Source organism: Stenella coeruleoalba (genome assembly GCF_951394435.1).
Source record: "Stenella coeruleoalba genome assembly, chromosome: 16".
Lineage (NCBI taxonomy): Eukaryota > Metazoa > Chordata > Mammalia > Artiodactyla > Delphinidae > Stenella > Stenella coeruleoalba.
In genome coordinates this window covers 358,678-380,071 of record NC_137162.1, presented here as the reverse complement: position 1 = coordinate 380,071, position 21,394 = coordinate 358,678, and the positions used below count along the sequence as shown (strand labels likewise).

The window sequence follows — 21,394 nt, the reverse complement described above, 5'->3', positions numbered from 1 at the left end:
CACCCCGTCCTAGCGGCCCCCCCCGCACCCCCCCCCCCCGGGTCCTGTCTCTCGACAGGACCCTCTCCCCCGCTGTCTTCAGCACCCGGTGCGCACACCGCCACCTTCCCACAGTCCATCCCACTCCACCCGCCCCAAACCCTAACCTCTCCCACCCCACCCTCTCCCGTTCCTCATTTCCATCCTTCCCGGGGTGGGTGTGTCCCAGACACAGGGACCACAGAATGCGACGTCGGACCCTGAGCTCCTGACCGCGGTGCACAGAGAGGGGAGGACGGCTCTCCAGGGCCGAGTCCCAGAGCAGCACCCCCTCGTGGGCCCCCCTCCTCCCGCCCTTTAGTGCCCACTGTTCAGGCTCCTCCGGGGGTCCTCAGGTAGCCCCGCCACCGGTAACCCGACTGCTCAAGCCAGCGGGCCTCCCCGGTCCCGGCCGGATGGGACTCTGGGGCCACGTCTGAAATGGTGCTGTCTTGCTTCCCAAGGTTGGTTTGTCCTCTGGAATCTCTTCCCCTCCACCCACTGACTCTAGGCCTTCACCCCAGCCACTCCACCTGGGGACACCAGGCCCTCTTGATGGTGTCGGAGGTGGGCACAGGGACCTCCTGAACTTCAGAGGGTTGTTATGTGATTCGATCTCTCAGCTTCCATCAGACCCTCGTGGTCCCTGGAGGCTCAGCACCGCTGCTCCACACGTTCTCCTGGGCAATCTCAGGGCCTGTGGGTTTCAAATGCCACCTGGGCCAGAGGGGCAGCGGCCAAGTAGAGAGCCTCCCGCCCAGCCTCAGGGACTGGGCTGCTGTGGTGATGGATGGCAGGAGGGGTAGGGACAGAAATGGGGGTTCGTCCAAGGTTTGCATTCTCTGGTTGAGCCCCCCCCACCCCCGGTCCCACGCACAGAACGGCCCCCAGCGTGTTGCTCACCCCAAGGAAACAAGGGCGTTTCTCTGACGGTATCAGGAAGCACCTGGAAGCCCCGGCGCGGTGTGGGGCCTGCTGGGGACAGCTGCCGCTTTGGCCTCTCAGCGTCCTTTCCCTGTTCCGGTCAAAGCATCCTTGTGTGTGCCCTGGGGAGCCAGCCCTCTCTTATGTTCGGCCCATGGGTCTGACTGTGACTGCCCCCTCCCCTGGTCTTGTGAGGGGATGTGGCATGCCCTGTGGCTCTTCCTGGCCACGTGGACCTGCTTCCCGGTGTAAGGCCCCTGGCCGCGGTCTGAGCTGCTGAGAGAGGCCGCTCTCCTTCCGCGGGAGGCTGTGCCTGGAGCCGTTGCATGCGAGGACCTGTCACCCTCGTGGAGCCTTCACATGGAGCCCGAGGGCAAGTGAGTCGGGCCCTGTGCCCCCTCGACCTCCCGGGTCAGGCAGCGCCACAGCTGACGCCGTGGACCTTCTCTGGATGAGTGCTTTCCGTCACCTGCACTTAGAGGGTCCCCAGCCCGATGGCCCGTCCCTGTCCCCTCATTCTCAAGGGTCCTGCCGAGCACAGGGAGCTTCCAGGTAGCCTTCCCACTGCTTTGCTTTAAAGTGTGAACAGCAAACAGCGTTTATCAGGCATCCAAAGACAGAAAGTCTGCAACACAACAGAGAAAGGCCAAGGTAAAGAAATGGGGTGAAAAAAAAGGCTCAAGAAGTTTGAGGAATTAGAAGATAACCTAAGAAACAAACAAAAAATATTCCAACTCATAGGCTCAGAAAAGCTGGGGGGATACTATTTATATAAGAACAGGATGCTGTGACAAAGGTCGCGGCTAAGAACGAACCTCTGAGAAACAACCAGGAGAACTGAATTATAAAGGTAAGGAAATTTCCCTGCATGAGCAGCAAACGATAGCAAATATGAGAGAAAGGGCACGGTTTTGGGCTCTGAGTCTGACAGATAGTTGTTCGGAGGAGAGAGAAGAACCAAGGGCACCACGTAGGAGGAGCCACGGGCTGAGGCTTAATTAACCCTTTTCGAGACCCTAAACCTTTTCTCTTAAAATATGTAAGGGAAGCACAGAAAAAAATTTAGACTATTTTATGTTTAAATATCAACATGAAAAATCTAAATAAAATGTTAGCCACTGAGCCCAAGAGTACATCGGAAGCAGGTCGCACCACTCAGGTCCAGGTGCTTTCAACAGCGTCAAGTATGCGGACGTGCTTCACTCACTGCTGCACCAAGGGAGAAGAACGCTCATGATTTTCTCAGAAGGAGAATACAAAGCATTTCATTTCTTAATTTTTTTTTGTTTGTTTTTTGGGGCGTTTTTTGCATGTGAAAATGTATTACTATCGTGCCGTCACCATCAAAACTTACGATATTGGTCCTTTCTTCTAACCTTTGCGTTAAGGCCAAAAGAGAGACATTGGCTACTTTGACAACCTACAAGACGACTCCAGGAATGTCACCAACAGCATGACCTTTGCGACCAAATCCAGCAACCAGAACTTCATCATTTTCCTCCGTAAAGTTCAAACAACCATCACTGGGTGCAAAGGCTGGGACTTGGGGGCCATCCTTCATTAACTGAAGCCTGACACACTTCCCTACGGCAGAATTTGGCTGTTTGGCTCCAACCCCTACTGTTCTGAGCACAGTTCCCTTTGCGTGAGAAGCGCCTCCGTAAGGGCTGGCCCTCTGGGCTCTGGTTCTTGTACCGTTTATCAGGCCACTTCTGGTCTTGTCAGTGGCTACGGAGCTTCCTGGCAGGATGAAGACATGCCATGGGCCTGAGCAGAAGAGAGCCATTTCTTAATTTTTAAATGTTATTTTTTAAATTGAAATACACATGACATGTAACATGTTGTAAATGTAAGGTGTCCAACATGTTGATTTGGTGCATTTGCATATTGTCATACGATCACCATTGTCAAGCATTTGATTTCCATCAACGCTCATCGGTGGGAAACATGCCAAGAACACTAGTTGTTGAAATGAGTTTTTTAACTCGATTAAGGCTGTATTTCAAAAAAACCCTCAGCAGACATCATACTTAGTGGAGAGCCTTTAAATGTGTTCCCTTAAAAAATAGAACAAGAAAAGCTTCCTACTCTCACCACTTCTGTCGATCAGAGTAAAGTCTGGCCTGAGACCAGGAGACAGCCATGCACTGGAGAAGCCACAGCCTCTGCAGTTCGACTGCTTACCACCCCCCGCAGCTGGGGAGCCAACGACCAGGCAGAGCTGACGAAGCCTGCATCCTCCTGTGGTGCTTACTGGCTAGAGCTAGACAGCAGCTGTCCCTACGGACCGGATGTGCCCTTTCCAACTCACCCCAGTCCCCTCATCCCTGATTATACCCCCAGCTCGAGACTGGGCAGCAGCTGCCTCGGATCGGTTATGTTATACGAAGGAAAGGATGGAAGATGTGCCCGGAAACAATGTGATGTTCTGCGTGGTCCACTGATGTCTTGCGCTTTGCCCTGCAGGCACCTGAGTTCGCAGACATCTTAAACACATAGAGCATTCTCAGATAGCTCTCCCATCACATGCCGTGCCTCCCCAGGATACACTGTGCCCCACTGTTAGCTGGGCAAGTCTAGAAAAGAACACTAAATCATAGAAGTTAATGGAGGAACAGACTGAGATCGACTCCTTCAGACCCTTCATTGTAAGAGGGGGTGGGAGTAAAATGAAAACTGTTAGTACTCTCACTCTGCTTTTAGGTCGGTGACACACACACAAAATCAATGAGAGAAGTCATAAAGGTACTTCAGGAGACCAAGACTGGGTCAGTCTGAACAGGGGGTCACAAAACACGTTAGCCCCCTTCCTTGACTGTTTAGAAAATGAGTTGAGTTCTTAGAAAGCCACGGGGGTGAGGAGGAAAATGCAGGGGCCAGCCCAGTAGACGTCCTGGGCTGTCAAAAACCACCAGGCTCATCCTCGCTTCGGTTAGGGCTGCTGGCCCACGCCTAACGATTTTGTAGGTGGCATAAAATGACTTTCAGCGGGGGAGTGTCATCATTGTAGAAAGGACAGAGAGTAGAATCTGGCCTTGGCCAACGTAAGACAGAGGGAGAGGATGCCTTCCTCACACCCCTTCATTCTGCTGTGACAAGTGCCACCTTATTTGCCCTTTAGGGAGGCGGAGACTCTGACACAGCCCAGACGCTTCCCGTTGCTCAGGATGATCTCCGACGGGTAGTTCCCGCTGCTGAGCCAGCTGGGCAACTGCAGGGCAGGCAGGAAGAAGTTAGACTTGGGCAGTGAGTAGGTGCCTTCTTTGAAGGAACAGTGACAGGGAAGCCCACAGGTGTGCAGGGGTTCTGGACAGGGATTCTCAAGGGGAGTTAACACTTCAAGCACATTACGGAAGTTCTCGTAGGCGCAGCTACCAAGTTGCTCCACACCTGGGACTTTGACCCAAAAGCCAGCCACTTCGTTCTCCGGAGCTAATACCACTTTCAGAGGATCTTTGAGGCCCACAGTGGTCCTGACCGCAGCATTGATGGTCACGTTCCTGGGAATGACAATGGGGTCAGGTTCCACAGTCAGGCTGTTGACCACCGCAGGGTGCTTCCCCTCATCGCAGTTACCCCAGGAAACGCCACCGAGCCTGGAGAGCCTTCGAGAGGATGTGTGCAGGAGCTGCTGGGCCGGCGAGAAGCAAGCCCAGGGAGATGGGGAATGGGGCCTGCATCAGGGCGTTCATCACAGAGGGTGGGTCCTCACCGGGTTAACTACAAGTTCTGTGGAGGTGACAACGCCTTTAAATGCCTGCCCGTATTGGTTATGCAAAGCTGTGCGTTCCAACATACACGCACTTCTGAAACCAAAAGGAGAGGAAGGAAGAATAAGGCAGATGCAGTGTTTAAGGAGGTAATGGCTGATAACTTTCCAAGGCTGATGAGAGAAAGCAAGTCTCGAATTCTAGAAGCGTGACAAACTCCAAGCATGATAACTACACACGCACAAACACACACAAGCATACCCTGGACACCAAACACAAGAAGATCTTGAAAGCTTCCAGGCGTGGGGGAAAGCCAGAGATTGACCAGGTCACAGGTGGTCGGGGGAGTGAAGGTGGAGGGGGACCTTCCCGGGAGCTCGGAGTGAGCTCGTCCTGGGCTGAGGAGCTGTCCCCTGATCGGGTGCTGAAGCTCCCTGTGAGAGGCAGCTGGAGCCTTCGGAGTTTCTCGGCAGCTCCCACTGTGCTCCCGTCTCAGGGTGAGGGGGGAAGAGAGGAGCTTGCTGGCTGCACTGGGAGAGAGCCATGGCCTGCCTGGTGTTGGCTGGTGGCTGTGAGCAGATGCCGGGGGACGGATTTGAAGTTCCTCCCCCTGCAGCTGGTGCTAGGAGGGGCCAGGGGCCTGGTGGGGTTTGGCCAGGGCCTCGCTGATGTCGTGGTTCGGCAGGCAGTAGATGTTGGGGTTGAGCCGTGGGGTCACAACCAAGTAGACCCTGAACACCAGCTTGTTGAAGTCGAAGGAGCTGATGGCGTGAGGCCAGGTGTGCGTGAAGATGGTGGTGGTGTAGAAGATGGCCACCAGCGCCAGGTGGGAAGCACAGGTGGAGAAGGCCTTGTGGTGGCCGGAGCCTCCTGGAATGCTCAGCACTGTGGCCACGATGTGGGCATAGGAGACCACGGTCACTGGCAGGAAGGTCGCGAGCACAGCCAGGGCTGCCACGAAGTCCAGCACTTCGATGGTGATGGTGCCGGAGCGGCAGAGCCGCAGCAGGGGTGAGATGTCACAGAAGAAGTGGTTGAGGACGTTGGGGCCACAGAGCCTGAGGCCGGAGGTGAGAGCCATGGACACAAAGGAGACCAGGAAGCCACCCAGCCAGGCGCTGAGGGCTAGACTCAGCAGAGCCTCGAGTCCGTGATGGCCGGCTAGCGCAGCAGGCGACAGATGGCCAGGAACCGGTCACAGGCCATGGTGGCCAGGAGGAAGCACTCAGGGGAGCCAAGGCAGAGGAAGAGGAGCAGCTGGTGAGGCAGCCTGAGAAGGAGACGGTCCTCGCCGAGGCCAGGAGGGCAGCCCGCAGCTTGGGGACAGTGACCGAGGTGTAGAGGGTCTCCAGCACCGACAGGTTGGCCCAGAAGTAGGACACGGGTGTGTGCAGTGGCTGGCTGGCTCTGATGGTCACCACGATGGCCAGGTTCTCCAGGACAGTCACCATGTAGATCGTGAAGAATGACCCGAGCAGTGGCCCCTGAAGGTGGCACAGCCCAGGGAAGCCCAGCAGGATGACATCTGTCACCAAGGTCTCAGTGGAGTTGGTGGAGTTTCTCATAGCCCTCCCTGGCAGGGGGGTCACTTCTGAGTACCCTGGACAGCAGAAAGATGCAGGTGTGATGTGTGCTGGGCAGGGGGCCGGGCCGTGAGAGCTGCATGGGGCACTGTAACCCTTCTCAAAGCCGCTGCAGCACTGACCCCCTCTCAGCCCAGCACGCACCTCGCCCTGAGCTAACACCTGGCAAGGGGGCCTCGGTGCCTGCACACCGCTGCGCGCAGATACACCTCTTACCTCCACACTCATGTGGGTGCTCTCAGGTGCGTACTGTTCCCTGTCCCAGCACCAGGTACGCGGACAGGCATGGGAGTGCGTGTGCCCGTGCACACACACACACACACACACACACACACACAGGTGCATTCCTGCACACACCCCCAGGTACACGCACACACACTCACACACAGGTGTATGTGTACACATAGCAGGAGAGAAGACCCATTCTGCCTGCCTGGTGTGCCGTCTTAGGCTGTGTGTCTGGGCACTTCCCTGGCCTCCTCCACGTGGGCCCTCAGGGACTGCTGCTCTGTGCTGCTCTCTGGCCAGGGCCCCTCAGGCCTCAGGAAGGACACCACTTCCATCAGATGGCCAGCCGGCTCTCCAGGGGTGAGCAAAACCTGGGCCAGGGGTTTGCAGGGCTGGGGGTGTGGGGGGAGGGGTGTGGGGGAGGGGGTTTGGGGGGAGGGGGGGGAGGGTTGATCCCCACTTTTGGTGTCCCCACATGACTCTCCGTGAACCGACCTGAGGTCTTTATCCTGTGTTTTCTGAGCATCAAAGTGGCCTTTGGGGGATGGTGGAATCGGTCCACTCAGAGCCTTTCAAGGGCCTCGCAGTTTGGGACTTTCGTGCCAGGACGCCCAGGAGTTGGGTGTCTGACGGATGGGCGAGTGGCAGGGAGGTGGGCGGGCTTGGGCGGAGCCGGGCAGTGCTCCCTGCTGGTGGGTGAGGGGCTCCTGGGGCCTCAGCTCCTCTTCAACCCCTCCCCCGCTCTGCGAGGTTGGGGTCTGTCCAGCAGGACCGGGGGCGCGCTGGAGGGGGAGGGTGATTCCCGCCGGCAAGTGTACTTCTTGGGCGACCCTCAGCCGGTTCCTTCTACATTGACCTTCCCTGGGCCGGGGCTGAGCTGGTGGCTGCTCCTGGCTCACCTCGAAGGGGCTTGGAGACCCCCACTGATGGCGCCCAGTGCTCAGCCCCCTGGGAAGGGGCTGCAGGAGGGCTCAGAGCTGGTGGGGGGTGCAGAGGGGACTGAGGACTGTGTCCCAGTCCCTGGCGATGTGAGACCCGTCGGCGATGCGGCAGAAGAGGCTGGGCCTGAGAAGGGGCTGCAGAACCGGGGTTGGTGGGCCAGCTTGGACATGGGACATCAGGGCTGGGGGCTCCAGGAGCCCGTGCCCTGCTGTCTATGCCGTGCAACTTGGTGGCAGGTGTTGGGGGCACCCAGAAGGTGCTGCCCTCGTAGCACCCCCAGACCCTTTGCCTCAAGACCAAGGTCACTGCCAACCTACCCCACCCCTCCCCTCGCAGAAGGTCTCCAGGGAGGGTCTAGGGGAAGTGCCGCATCTCATTGGGTCCTGCTGCCTCAGGGCCCAGGTGGCTTTTCTGGGGCTCATTAGAGGCTTTGCCCCCCCCCAGCCCTGTCTTCTGGAGGATGCTAATTGGCATTCTCACCAGCGGGACTCAGAGCAATTTGCAGGGTCCACGGAGGGACTGTGAGGGGGGAATATGATGTAAGGGGTGGGACAAATAGAGCCCGGCCTGTCACCTGCCCTCCAGGTGTCCTGGCCCTGGTGACGCCTGAGACTGGCTCCCAGTCTCAAGGCCCTTCCCTGAGGTCCAAAGGGGAGGGGCTGCTACCCTATAGCAATCGTTTTATTTCCTCTCCATGCAGAGCATTTATTTATTCGTTGGTATAAAATAAGGTAAGGGACTCTTGTAAACCGGCTCTCCACTCAAGACCTACACAGTGGCTAATAAGTGACCTTAGTTCCTCCCCTCTGCCACCCCTCCTTCCCTCTCAGAGGGACCACTCACGGGGGTTCCCCTGCTGCCTAAAGCATTTTAATTATAGATAACACATTGCTTAGTTTTGCTCGTACTCAAACGTCATAACAAAGGGTATCATGCTACATGCTGTCTTCTGGGTCTTGCTTTTTCTGTTGCGAAGATTCTTACCCTTCGTGGCAGCTGTGCTGCGCTCATTCTGACGCCTGCGCAGTAACATTCTATCGTGTCTGCCTCGCGGTCTGTGCATTTGCTCTCTGTGCGCAGCTCCTGAGTGCGGGGCGCCAGGGTTTCTCTTGCAGCCACCCCTATGAATGGGGGTGCTGGGGCTGAACTTCACATGCAACTGCAAGAAAATGCCAAGTTCTTTCCTCAAAGTGGCTGTAGTGATTACACTCCTACCATTGAACTACATCCTCTACAACAGATGGTGTTGGTGGATTTCCTAATATTTGCCAATTTGGAGGCTAAAAATAGCATCTCACTGTGAATCGTCTTTCGCTGCTTCTCTTGCTATGGTTAGTGTCAGTGAGTGTTTCTGCTTCTGTGAGATGCCTGTGTGTGTGAGTGTGTGTGTGTGTGTGTCTTTTGCCCATTTCTCTCCATGGTGCCACCTTTTACTTATTGATTTGCAGGAGTTCTCTGTATATCCTTTTCTAAATTTCTTTATTGAGGTGTAATTTACACAGTGAAGTGCACAGACCTTAAGTGTTAAGTTTGATGAGTTTTGACGAATGCACACACGCATGGAACCCGCACCTCATCAAGATACCCCAGAAGCACGCTCCTTCCCAGTCAACCCTTAATCCCCCACTTCGAGGCAGCCACTGTTCTGATTCTTTTCTTCATAGATTAATTCTGTTTCTTTCTAGAATGTAAGAGAAACGGAACCACCCAATATCCCCTCTTTTGTCTCTGGCTTCTGTCAGCATGTTTTTGAGGCATGTCCAGGGTGTCTGTGCCCGTTCCACTATATAGATAGACCATGGTTGTCTGGAAGAGTGTTATTTAATTTCCAAATATTTGGAAATTTTCTGGAGATATTTCTCCAGATATTTTAATTTCATTGTAATCAGAGCACATCCTTTGCATAATTTTGCATCTTTTAGAGTTTGAGATTTATTTAATGCTCTAGAATATGGGCCTGTATTGGGAAGTGATCTGTGTTCATGGGTCTATTTCTGGATCCTGTTCGGTTCCATTTGTCCCTCAGCTCGTCCTCTCTGACGCCGCACTGCCTCGATTACGGCAGCTTTACAGGCTTGAAGCAGCTGGTGCGAGCGCTCTGACTGTTCTCGTTCTTCAAAGTAGCTTTGGCTCTTTTAGTTCCTTAGCTTTTCCATAAATTTTAGATTCAGCTACTTGATTTCTATAAAAAAATTCTGTTGTAATTTTTATTGGAATTGCATTGAATCTAGATCAGTTTGGGGAGAATTAACATCTTTACAATATTGAATCTTCCAATACATGAACATGGTCTATCTCTTCATTTTTTGGTTCATCTTTGATTCACTTCATTAGTGATTTTTAATTTTTACCATGTTTTGCAAATATCTTTCCCCAGGTTATAGCTTTTCTCAGTTCCTTTAAGACGTCTTTTGATGAACAGAGTTCTTAATTTTTCAGTTATTTTAGAACAGTTTTAGATTTGCAGAAAAGTTGCAAATTTAGTACAGACAGTTCCCGTATACCCCATACCCAATTTCCCCTAATGCTAATGTCTTACATTAGTGTGGGGTATGTTTGTTACAATTCATGAACCGATGTTGATACATTATTATCAAGTAAAGTCCATCCTTTAGTTGGATTTCCTTAGTTTTACCCGACGTTCTCTTCCTGTCCCAGGACCCCCTCCAGAAAACCACTTTACATTTAGTTGTCATGCTTCCTTAGTTCCTCTTGGCTGTGAGCTTCTCATACTTTTCTTTTTTTTTGACAGTTTTGAGGAGTTTGGGTTATCTCTTTTATAGGATGTCCCCAAATTAGGGTTTGTCTCATGTTTTTCTCATGATTAGACTGGGGTTAAGGATCTTTGGGGGGAAGACTACAGAGATAAAGTGTCCTTCTCATCACGTCGTATCAGAGGTCCATAGAGGTCCATACTGTCAACAAGGATCGTCAGTGCTGGTGCTGACCTTGATCACCTGGCTGAGGCCGTGTGTCATCTCTCCTGTCAGGTTACCCACCAGCCTTCCACACTGTCCTCTCTGGAAGGAGATGATTACATCAGCCCACACTTAAGGAGTGTGGGGGGGGGGCGGTCACGCTCTCCCGCCTTGAGAAAGGAATATAGACCTAAATCACTTGCAGTTCCTTTGCATGGAAGATTGTCTTTTCTCCTCATTTCTTTATTTATCCAATCAGTCCTTTATATCAGTACAGACTCACGGATTTTATTTCATACTTTGGGTTATAACCTGATGCTATTCTAATTATTTTGTTGCTCGAACCATCCCAGCTTTTGTCACTGGGAGCTCTCAGATGATTCCTGGGCCCCTTGGACACGCCCCATCATTTTGGCTTTTCTTTTGAATACTTACTTTCTGGTGCTGAGATGCCCCAGGCTCATCCTGCACATTTCCTGCTATACCTGGAATCAGCCATTTTCCCAAGGAGCCCTGGTACCTTTTATTATACGATGATATTAGAAACCAACCTCTGGGGACTTCCCTGGTGGTCCAGTGGTTAGCACTCCGAGCTTCCACTGCAGGGGGCACAGGTTCGATCCCTGGTCAGGGAATTAAGATCTCTTGTGCCACGAGGCATGGCCAAAAAAAAAAAAAAAAAAAAAAGAAAGCAACCTCTGGGTGCCAGCAGTGCCTGTCGCTACTAGGATACTGTTATCTCTAGGCCCCCTTGCCTGACAGAGCAAGGAGACCTGTGTGTACAGTAACCTGTGTGCACACACTTCCACACGTATTTCTGTATGTAACACCTGTATCTGTGCTAAGCCAAACAGGAGACCTTACTGATGTCTCCAGCTCTGATCCGTCACCACATGGACCATCCCATCCTCCGTGCTGTGCTTATCTGTAGATGTCCACTCCGACAGTGAAACCCCTGGCTCCCACTGCCCATCATCCATTAACTTAATTGTCCAATTCCAGTTACATTCCAATTACATGCAAAGTGGTGGTAGAATTGTTAACCTGTACTCTGTTAGGAAAAATCTTTGTCAACTAGAGCACAGTGCTGTGTAGTTTCTCCTGCCATTGGTCTTACAGACTCCACTCATTTCCACGGTTACTTAGACTAGCACCTTTACACCCCACGTCCTGCAGTGAGGTTTTTCTTGCATTCCTTATACAGTTCAATTGTTTGCCACCTTCTGCATTCCATCTAGAGTCCCCGAGCCTCCTAAATGATTTTTTTTTAAGTTTATATACATTGAAGTTCACGTTTTGTACAGTAGAGTTCTGTGGGTTTTAACAAGTATCAATATCATGTATCCACCATTACACTATCACAGAAGAGTTCCGCTGCCTTAACATCCTCCGAACCTCACCTGTTAAACCCTCTCTCCTCCCCCCGGCCCTTTGGCACTTACTGACCTTTACTGTCTCCACAGCTTTGCCTTTTCCAGAATGTTATAAAATTGGACTCACACGGTGTGTAGCCTCTTCAGACTGGTGTCGTTCAGTTAGCAATGTACCTTTAAGATTCAGCCATGTCTTTTCGTGGCTCGATCGCTCATTCCTTTTTAGTGCTAAATGACATTCCACTGGATGGAATTAGCACTAAGTGGACCACAGTTTATTATTTGCTCACCTATTGAAGGGCATCTTGGTTGCTCCCAGTTTTGGGTGGTTATGGGTAAAGCTGCTGTAAACACTGGCATGCGGGTTTTTTCGTGGGCATAAATTTTCAGATCAGTTGGGCAAATACCTAGGAGTGTGACTGCTAGATCACATGGCAAGACTACATTTAGCTGTTAGGAAGCTGCCTAACTATCTTCCACAGTGGCTTTTTCATTTGCTTTCCCTCCAGCAATGAAGCAGAGTCCTTTTGCTCCACATCCTTGCCAGCATTGTGCATTGTCAGGCTTTTGGATTCTAGCTGTTCTTATAGGTGAGTAGTGGTATCTCCTTTTTAAAAAATTTATTTATTTATTTATTTGGCTGTGCTGTGGGGCATGTGGGATCTTAGTTTCCTGACCAGGGATCGAACCCGTGTCCCCTGCAGTGGAAGCGCAGAGTCTTAACCACTGGACCGCCAGGGAAATCCCTGCTTTTTTTTTTTTTTTTGCGATACGCGGGCCCCTCACTCTTGTGGCCTCTCCCGTTGCAGAGCACAGGCTCCGGACGCGCAGGCTCAGCGGCCATGGCTCACGGGCCCAGCCGCTCCGCGGCATGTGGGATCTTCCCGGACCGGGGCATGAACCCGTGTCCCCTGCATTGTCAGGCGGACTCTCAACCACTGCGCCACCAGGGAAGCCCATCCCTGTTTATTTTGATTTGCAATTTTCTAGTAAATTTTGTTGACCATCTTATCATAGGCTTCTTTTTCATCTGTGTATCTTCTCTGGTGAGGTGTTAAAGGTCATAATTTTAACACAGTCAAAATTTTCAATATTTATTTTTTTACAATTCACATTCTTTTTTTTTAATAAATTTATTTTATTTTTTTAAATTTAGTTCTGGCTGTGTTGGGTCTTCGTTGCATTGTGAGGGCTTCTCATTGTGGTGGCTTCTCTTGTTTTGGAGCATATGGGCTCTAGGCTCATGGGCTTCAGTAACGGTGGCTCGTGGGCTGTAGAGCGCAGGCTCAGTAGTTGTGGCGCATGGGCGGAGTTGCTCTGCGGCATGTGGGATCTTCCCGGATCAGGGATCGAACCTGTGTCCCCTGCACTGGCAGGCAGATTCTTAACCACTGCACCATCAGGGAAGTCCCTGATTCACATGCTTTTAAAGGACATTCTTGGCTACTCTGAGGTTAGAATAATGTTCATCTATATATTCATGGAAATATTTTAAGTATTTCCTTCTTTTTTGACATTCTTTTCTTTTTTCCTTTTTAAAAATTGAAGTGAAATTCACATAACATAAAATGAACCAGTCAGCTCCCAATTTGCTTTCTGTCTGTGGATTTACCTATCCTAGATATTTCGTATAAATGACATCAATATGATATGTAACATTTTGTGTCTGGCTTCTTTCATTTAGCTTAATGTTTTCAAGCTTCATCCATGTTGCAGCCTGAATCAATACTTCATTCCTTTTTATGACTGGATAATATTCCATTGTAAGTATATACCAACTTTTCTTTCTTTATCCATCTCTTAGGGTTGTTTCTACCTTTTGGCAATATGTGAATAGTGCTGCTACGGACCTTCGTGTACAAGTATTTGCTTGAGTACCAGTTTTCAATTCTCTTGCACCAGAAAGTGATTCAGTTATACATACATATACATACATACATATATATATTCCTTTTCAGATTCTTTCCCATTATAGGTTATTACAATATATTGAATATAGTTCCCTGTGCTATACAGTAGGTCCTTGTTGTTTATGTATTTTATATATACTAGTGTGTATCTGTTAATCCCAAACTCTTTGGTAACTGTAAGTTTATTCTCTATGTCTGTGAGTCTATTTCTGTTTTGTAAATAAGTTTGTATCATTTTTTTAGATTCCACATATAATTGATAACATATGATATTTGTCTTTCTCTTTCTGACTTACTTCACTTAGAATGATCATCTCTAGGTCCATCCATGTTGCTGCAAATGGCATTATTTCATTCTTTTTTATGGTTGAGTAATATTCCATTGTATATATATATACCACATTTTCTTTATCCATTCATCTGTCGATGGACATTTAGGTTGCTTCCATGTCTAGGCTATTGTAAATAATGCTGCTATGAACATTGGTGTGTGTGTATTTTTTAGAATTGGTGTTTTCACTTTCTTTGGCTATGTACTTAGGAGTGGAATTTCTGAATCATATGGTAGTTCTAATTTTAATTTTTTTGAGGAAACTCCATACTGTTTTCCAAAGTGGTTAATATCATTTGCAAATATTTTTCTCCCATTCACTAGGTTGTCTTTTCATTTAGTTGATGGTTTTCTTTGCTGTGCATACAATGGAATATTATTCAGCCTTAAAAAAGAAGGAAATCCTGCTATATGTGACAATATGGATGAACCTGGAAGACGTGCTCGGTGAAATAAGCCAGGCACAGAAGGATGAATGCTGCGTGTCTCCACATATACGAGGCATCAACAGAGTCAAACGCATAGAAACAGAGGAGGATGGAGGCTGCCAGGAGCTGCGGGAGGGGAAAGGGAGCTGTGTTTCAATGGGTATAAAGTTTCTGTCATGCAAGGTACGTTCTGGAGCTCTGCTGAACACATGGTGCTTATAGTTAACAATAGTGTGTTTGCACCTTAATTTTGAAGAATGGGACAGTGGTGTGGTGATGGGGCCCGGGGTAGCCTTGTGTCCCCGTGCTGCACAATCCCGAGAGTGGGTAGGAACCTCCCCCTCCCCCCAGAGCACGGACTTTATTGTCCAGCTAGTTGCCAGGTGTTTAATGAGGCCCGGCTCTTGTCCTAGGTACACCATACTAGGTGTAGATACAGCAGTAGGAGACACAGTCCCTGTCCATTTGAGGCATATAATCCAAGTATTTCTCAGGAATTACTCCATGGTCAGAAATAAAATCTGGACTTAGCTGCCTGTATTGCAAGGAACATTCTTTAAAGTCAACATTTTAAGGAAAAACATTACACCCTGCACTTACATAGTAGGAAATTTCTTCCTGGTAACATCAGCTTCATCATTATCAATAAACAAGGTTTACTTTTGTTAAAATTCACCTTACATTCCCCTCCTCTGTAATTTGAATAAAGATTTTTAAAAAATTAATTAATTAATTTTTGGCTGCATTGGGTCTTCATTGCTGCCTGTGGGCTTTCTCTAGTTGCAGTGAGCGGGGGCTACTCTTCGTTGCAGTGCACAGGCTTCTCACTGCACTGGCTTCTCTTGTTGTAGAGCGCGGGCTCTAGGTGCATGGGCTCAGTAGTTGTGGTGCACGGGCTTTGTTGCTTCATGGCATGTGGGATCTTCCTGGACCAGGGCTCGAACCCGTGTCCTCTGCATTGGCAGGCGGATTCTTAACCACTGTGCCACCAGGGAAGTCCCATAAAGATTTTTTGAAAAGGGAATTTTATGAGGTTAAGCAGTGGAAGGAAGGGCTTAGGTATAAATTTGGCCAACAGTTGTCTGGGCAAAGGAGCTCTAGGGTGTTGAGTGAACCCAGCTCATCTCCAGGCCATTTTTACTAATATTTTGAGGACAACAGAAAGCCCCTGAGGGTGGATGGGAACCAGTAAGCATGCAAAGGTGGGGGGCTGTCCCTCCTGTAACCACGGTACGTCCTGTAAGACGCTGTCTGAGCTTGGCCCTGCTGGTCCTGAAGAAGCAAGCCACCATCATGAGAAGGCCTGTGGGAAGGCCCCAGGGCAGGGCACGGCGGTGGCCTCTCGGGCCGAGAGCAGCCAGAAAGAAAATGGGACCTCAGTCCCACAGCTGCAGGGAGACAAATTCTGCCTGAGGGTCCGGCCCTGGTCAAGCCTCAGATGAGAACTCAGCCCACCTGACTGCAGCCTGGGGCCCCGAGCAGGACCCAGCTCAGCTGTGCTCAGGCCGGCGCCCCACAGAGACCGTGAGATAACAAATGTGTGTGGTTTTGAGCCACTAGGTTTGTGGTGATTCGTCGCTCAGCGCAGAAGAACACAGGTGGTGAAGGAAAGGGTGCTGGTGATTCGTCGCTCAGCGCAGAAGAACACAGGTGGTGAAGGAAAGGGTGCTGGGCTGTAAGACTGAAAATATTTTTAGAATCAGCAGTTACCTGAAAGGCGTTCCTGTGTCTGCTCTAGCAGGTCTTCACTGAGAGTAACCTGAGGCCTACAGCACCTCTCCAGGTCCACACAGGTGCTGTTGATCAGGACCAGGGGAGGAGCACAGCAGCCAGAGCTGGCGGGGCAGAAGAGAGCCCCCTCAGGGGTCTCCTTTGAGGTCTGTGCCAGTCGGTCCTGAATGTCTGTACAAGTGGCAAATCCCCGTATCATCAATTTTATTGATGCTCTCAAAGAACCAGCATTTGTTTTCATTGATTTTCTCTCTTTTTTTTCTGTGCTCCATTTCACTGATTTCTGCTCTGATCTTTATTATTTCCTTTATTCTGCTTATTTTTGTGCTTAGTTTATTATTATATTTCTAGTTTCTTAATATGGACGCTGATATCATTGATTTAAGGTCTTTCTTCTTTTCTAACATAGGTGTTTGATGCTATGAATTTCCCTGAGTACTGCTCTAGGAGAATCCCACAATTTTTGATATGTTGTGTTTTTATATTCATTAAAAACAGTTTCTTATTTCTCTTGATTTCTCATTTAACTAACAAGTTATTTAGAAGTGTACTGTTTCCAAATATTTGGAGACTTCCCAGGTATCTTATTCTTTTATTGGTTTCTATTTTAATTCTATTATGATCAGAAACATACACTGCATCACTTTCAATTCTTTTAAATTTGAGACTTGTTTTACAGCCTAGAATAAGGGTCTATCTTGGTAAGTGTTCCATGTGCACTTGAAAAGCATGTATTCGTCTGTGTCTTGTGGCGTGTCCTCTAGGTGTCAAGTAGGTCAAGTTGATGGCTGTTCAGTCTACTGTGTCCTCCCGCTTCTGCTTGTTCTGCCCCCTTGGGTTTCGTAAATACAGTTGTTTCGTCGAGTTTCTCCTGAGTCCTATGCTGGCAGCTGCTCGTCATCTTTCACTTCTTCACGCGCCTTCTCACCTTTGATTTTGTGCTGAAGATGATATTTGAAGCAATATTTGAAGGAATGACTGGCATTACTCTGATGTAATCCCTCCCTCCAGGAGGGATTTTGTTGGTTTTTACTTCCTCCAGACACATGGTGGTGCTGGTTGTTTAGAATCCTGTGACTCCAAGTTCAAAGTCTGCACTTTCATGCTCTGAGGATTCTCGACTTGTGGTTGTCCTGGGCCCCGGGGAGCTGGATCTTGCCTGAGTCACCCTCGTTCCCAGGGTGCAGCCCCTCCCTAGGCAGGCTGTGGGTTTGCAGGGTCACCGTGTTTGTGGGGTCTGTAGGGCCTCAGCTGGCCTGAGGGCCGAGTCTGGGCTCCCCGCACTAGACACCGGTGGTCTTTGTTCCTCAGCCTGGCAATTTCTCACTGACTCTTGTCCCTTTGCTGCTTTTAGGATTAAAACGTGGTTCACTCCCCTTATCTGGTTGTCCTCCAGGAAAAGGTTAATCTGAAGTGCTCAGTTCTCCAGCCTGGGTCTGGAGCTCCCCATGGTTTCCTCTGCGTCTCTGGTACTCTTGCTTAGATATCAGCTCTCCGGGCCAATTCCCTGATTTTGAAACGTGTTTGGTATCCATTTTGCATGTCAATTCTTGCCTTGATTTTCTGAACGATTTCTTCAATTCACTTCTAATCCTTACTGAGATTTTATTTCTGCCATCATATTTCCAGTTTGCAAGTTTCTCCCTCTCACTCTCTCTCTCTCTCTCTTTTTAAAAAGTTTTTATTGTTTCAACAACGCAATCCATGTTTTCTCATGTCCGAGGATATTCACAAAATTCTTTCCCTTTGAGCTCTGCTTCCTCTGACTTCCAGTCCTTCCTTAGTTTCGCTCCATCTTGCCTGCTAGAGGCTCTCATCAGATGTCTGGTGACCCTCAGCTCTCAGCCTGCACTGGAGAGGCCCAAAATGCTGACTATACCCAGGAAGGGTCACTGGGCTGGGGCCCCCACTGTCAGTGTCCTTGGTTCTGGGCATTCGTGGGAAGTTTTCTCAGAGAAGTTCCATCCAAGCTCCCATCTGGAGGGACCAGGGTGCAGGACTGGGGTCTCGCCATCAGATATCTGGGTGTGTCCTCCCTGGGCCTCTGTCTCTGGAGTTCTGGGCACGTGTCACCACCAGAGCAGCTGCTCTGCTCCCTCCTGTTGGGTCCCTACCCCCTGCCCCACGTCAGCCTGTCGCTCAGTCCCAAGAACGGGCCCTCCAGACATCCTAGTGAGCTTCCAGGTCTCCAAAGCCCATTTAAAAGTCAGTCCAGGGACTTCCCTGGTGGTCCAGTCGTTAGGACTCCACACTTCCGCTGCAGGGGTCGCGGCTTCGATCCCTGGTTGGGGAACTAAGATCCCACATGCCACATGGCGCGGGCAAAATAAAAGTCAGTCCACTCATTTGTAGTGTGGCTGGGGTTTTAGCTTTTTGTCTGCACTGTACGGGACTCAGAACGGGGCCCTGTGTGGGTCCACACACTTGACGTTGAAGTAACACCCAGTCGAGAGCCGGCTGCCCAGCGAGGGCGGGAGGGGAGCCGACTTCTGTCTTTAGGACCTGGTCCTTTCAAGCCCGTGAAGACAATTCCTTGTAACAGGGGAGATGCTGCCGCCAGCCCTGGCCCCTGCTGGAACAGGCTGCATCACGTGTGCAGGATGTATCTGGAGAACAGAAACCTCAGCCTCGTATCTCTGCCCTTGTTTCGTGTCTGCTCCAGGTGGCAGGAACCCCCCGTTTTCATCCTGCAAAGACTTTAGGAGGTAGCAGAGCCCCGAGCTCCAGGGTGTGGGCTCTGGGATGGGCAGCTCGGGTTCAAACCCTGCCCTCCCCCGGCCACCTGAGCCTTGGATAGGACAGCTGCCCTCCCCGCGCCTCTGCTCTCTCAGCTGTCCCGCGGGGTCATGGCGGGACCCTGGCTGAGCTCACCTGCTACAGACCCTGGGGTGCCTGGTGGCTACAGGGGCGGCGGCGACTCCAGGCAGAAGAGGGAGCCTCGTCAGACCTCGGTGGTGTGGTGTCAGCTGCCGGTGTGGCCAGGGCCTGGGTACCACTACCCCGGGCCCCCGTCTCCACTCTCCCACTATGGCTCCTGACAGCCATGTCTGCTCTGAGCTGCCGCTGACTGGCTGTGGGACTTGGAACAGAGATCTGTACTCACCCAGCTCCTGTTTCTCAGTCTGAAAGATGGAGCAGAAGGGCCACTTCTTTGATGGGGTGGGAGGTGGGCCTGAGTTCTCATCACACAGATGCACGGGGACAAACCACAAGGTCCCCGTCTTGCACCACCACGTACCAGTCAACACACGTGCTCCCCAAACCCAACACGAGCGCAAGAGCCACACACCGTCCCCCAGACTTAGATTCACTCACAGGTGCCTGCACCCTCCGCGCCCAGCCCACAGGCCCCCGAGCAGAGCAGGCGTTCACGTGGACACCACACCCCCCGGCAGATGAAGACACAGAGACAGCAGTGCCCGTGCCCCAGAGAGACACTCAGACGTCCCTGTACGCATGCCACCTGCACAGAAACACATGGACAAACACGGCTCTGACACAAGGGTAAACCCCCTACCACAGACACGCTGCCCTGCACACGGGGGCCAGTCAAGACACGTACCCGGCTGCCGACAGCCCTGGCTGGCTCGCTGCCCATTGTTGCGGGAATGGGCACACACAGGCATGCGCTCGGACACGGGAACACAGGCACACACACCCTCAGCTCCACCTGTGCTGAGACTGATGCAGTCTCAGGCGGTGGGGCTGGGCTCAAGCCCAGCCCTGCCCACGCTCTGCTCACCTGCCATGGGGCGCCCGATAGTCCTCTGGGGCAGGGGCCTGGCAGACGCGGCTCCTTACCTGGTCCCGAGCGCTCAGAGGGACTCAGGTTCTTCACGGGTGTTCGGTTGGGTCAGGGCAGGCAGAGGCTGACCAGGGGCTCCTGCAGCGTGTGTCCTGCTGACAGCTGAACCCAGCTCTGGACGCCGGGCCTGCGGATCTCCCCATCCCAGGACTGTTGCGTTCCCTGCGACCATCCAGGTGCATCCCTCCCAGGATAGAGCTCTGAGGATGCAAAAGGGATGAGCCTGGCTGCAGAGATTCCCTCCACAGTAAAGAGACCGTCTCGGGGGAGACAGCAGCTGATGCCTGAGATGGAAGCAGGCGCCTCCTCTGAGGTCCCTGTTTCACAGCAACGGGAGTCTGGTCTTCTGGGAAAGCACAGCGGACCACAGCCTCCTCTGCGCGGGGAGAGCGGCCGGGGGCTGGGCAGCCTGGGAGCCCACACCACCCGCCTCCCAGCCCACGAGTGTGTTTCCAAAGCATAACCGAGCCTTAAATGGGAGGCTGACGTCGATCCTCAGTCACTTTCTTCTCACATGAAAAGAGCCCACAGAAGGGAGAGGCAGGCGGAGGAGGACAGGGCCAGGCTCCTCCCCCTCCAGCCCCCACCCGTCCCAGGGGCCGGTGCACAGGACACCCACACGGCCCGCAGCTCCTCCTGGGAGGCCAGGCCTCCGCCCAGGGGCCCTCCTGTCCTGTGATTAGCTCTGTCAGCCAGAGTGGCGGGAATCAGAGCCCAGAGGGAAACCTGCCCTCCCCCGCTGTCCTTGTGGGACCACAGCCGGTGTGACAGAGGTAGGATGTGGGCGCAGGTGGACACCCTGCCATCCAGCGGCCGCTCAGTGCAGCAGAGGGGGCTCGGGTAGAAACCACTGCCCACCCCTGGCCAGAGCTGGGGGCACAGGAGCGGCCTGGGCCGTGCCCCACACCCTGCTGTCCTGGGTGGGCTCCACGCTGCCTGCTCCGAGTGGCTGGGGCTCCCGGCCGGCCGCATCGTCACCTACCTCCTTGCTCTCCGGTGGTCCACTGTGAGGGTCACATGAGGTGGACGGAGAAACCCTTTAGTGAGGCACGAAGGGGTGTCGGCCCTAGGACCCTCTGCCCAGGAACCCGCAAGGGGCCTCGGCCGCTTCCTGGCACGTGGGGCACAGACCTCGCCATCAGTCTCTGTGCTGAATCAGAGAAGGGGTCCCACAGGCTGCAGGGGACAGCTTACCGGCCCCTTAAAGGTGGGAGAGGGCCCTGCTGCCACTCCAGCTGCCCCGCTGGTCCCGGGTGGGGGTAGCTTGGCTGTGTGTCCCTCTGCCCCGAAGTCATTTTACAGAAGTCCTTTACTCCTTCATCGTTCAGAGGCGTTTGCTGGGTCCTCACTGGTCTCCGCCTGGGCTCTCAACTTCAGATGCAGCAGTGAACAGACAAGTTCCTGCCACGCGGAGCTGGGGTGCTGGAGGAGGTGGATGGCAGGCTGGTGAGCAGGCCCTCCTGGGGCCCACGGGTGGTGACGCGTGCCGGGTG

At 51.9% G+C, this 21,394-nt stretch overlaps 2 pseudogenes across 2 annotated transcripts; both read right to left on the bottom strand.

The window, feature by feature from the left end:
- Window positions 1-4,048: 4,048 nt before the first annotated feature.
- On the bottom strand, window positions 4,049-4,634 carry LOC307175292 (ganglioside GM2 activator-like; annotated as a pseudogene). Its single transcript has one exon. The product of its transcript is annotated as a ganglioside GM2 activator-like (transcript).
- Window positions 4,635-5,274: 640 nt separating this feature from the next.
- Window positions 5,275-19,722, bottom strand: LOC307175150 (olfactory receptor 6B9-like; annotated as a pseudogene). The gene is made up of 2 exons: window positions 19,659-19,722; window positions 5,275-6,252 (listed from the first exon to the last, which is right to left on the bottom strand). The product of its transcript is annotated as an olfactory receptor 6B9-like (transcript).
- Between the last annotated feature and the right edge of the window lie 1,672 nt (window positions 19,723-21,394).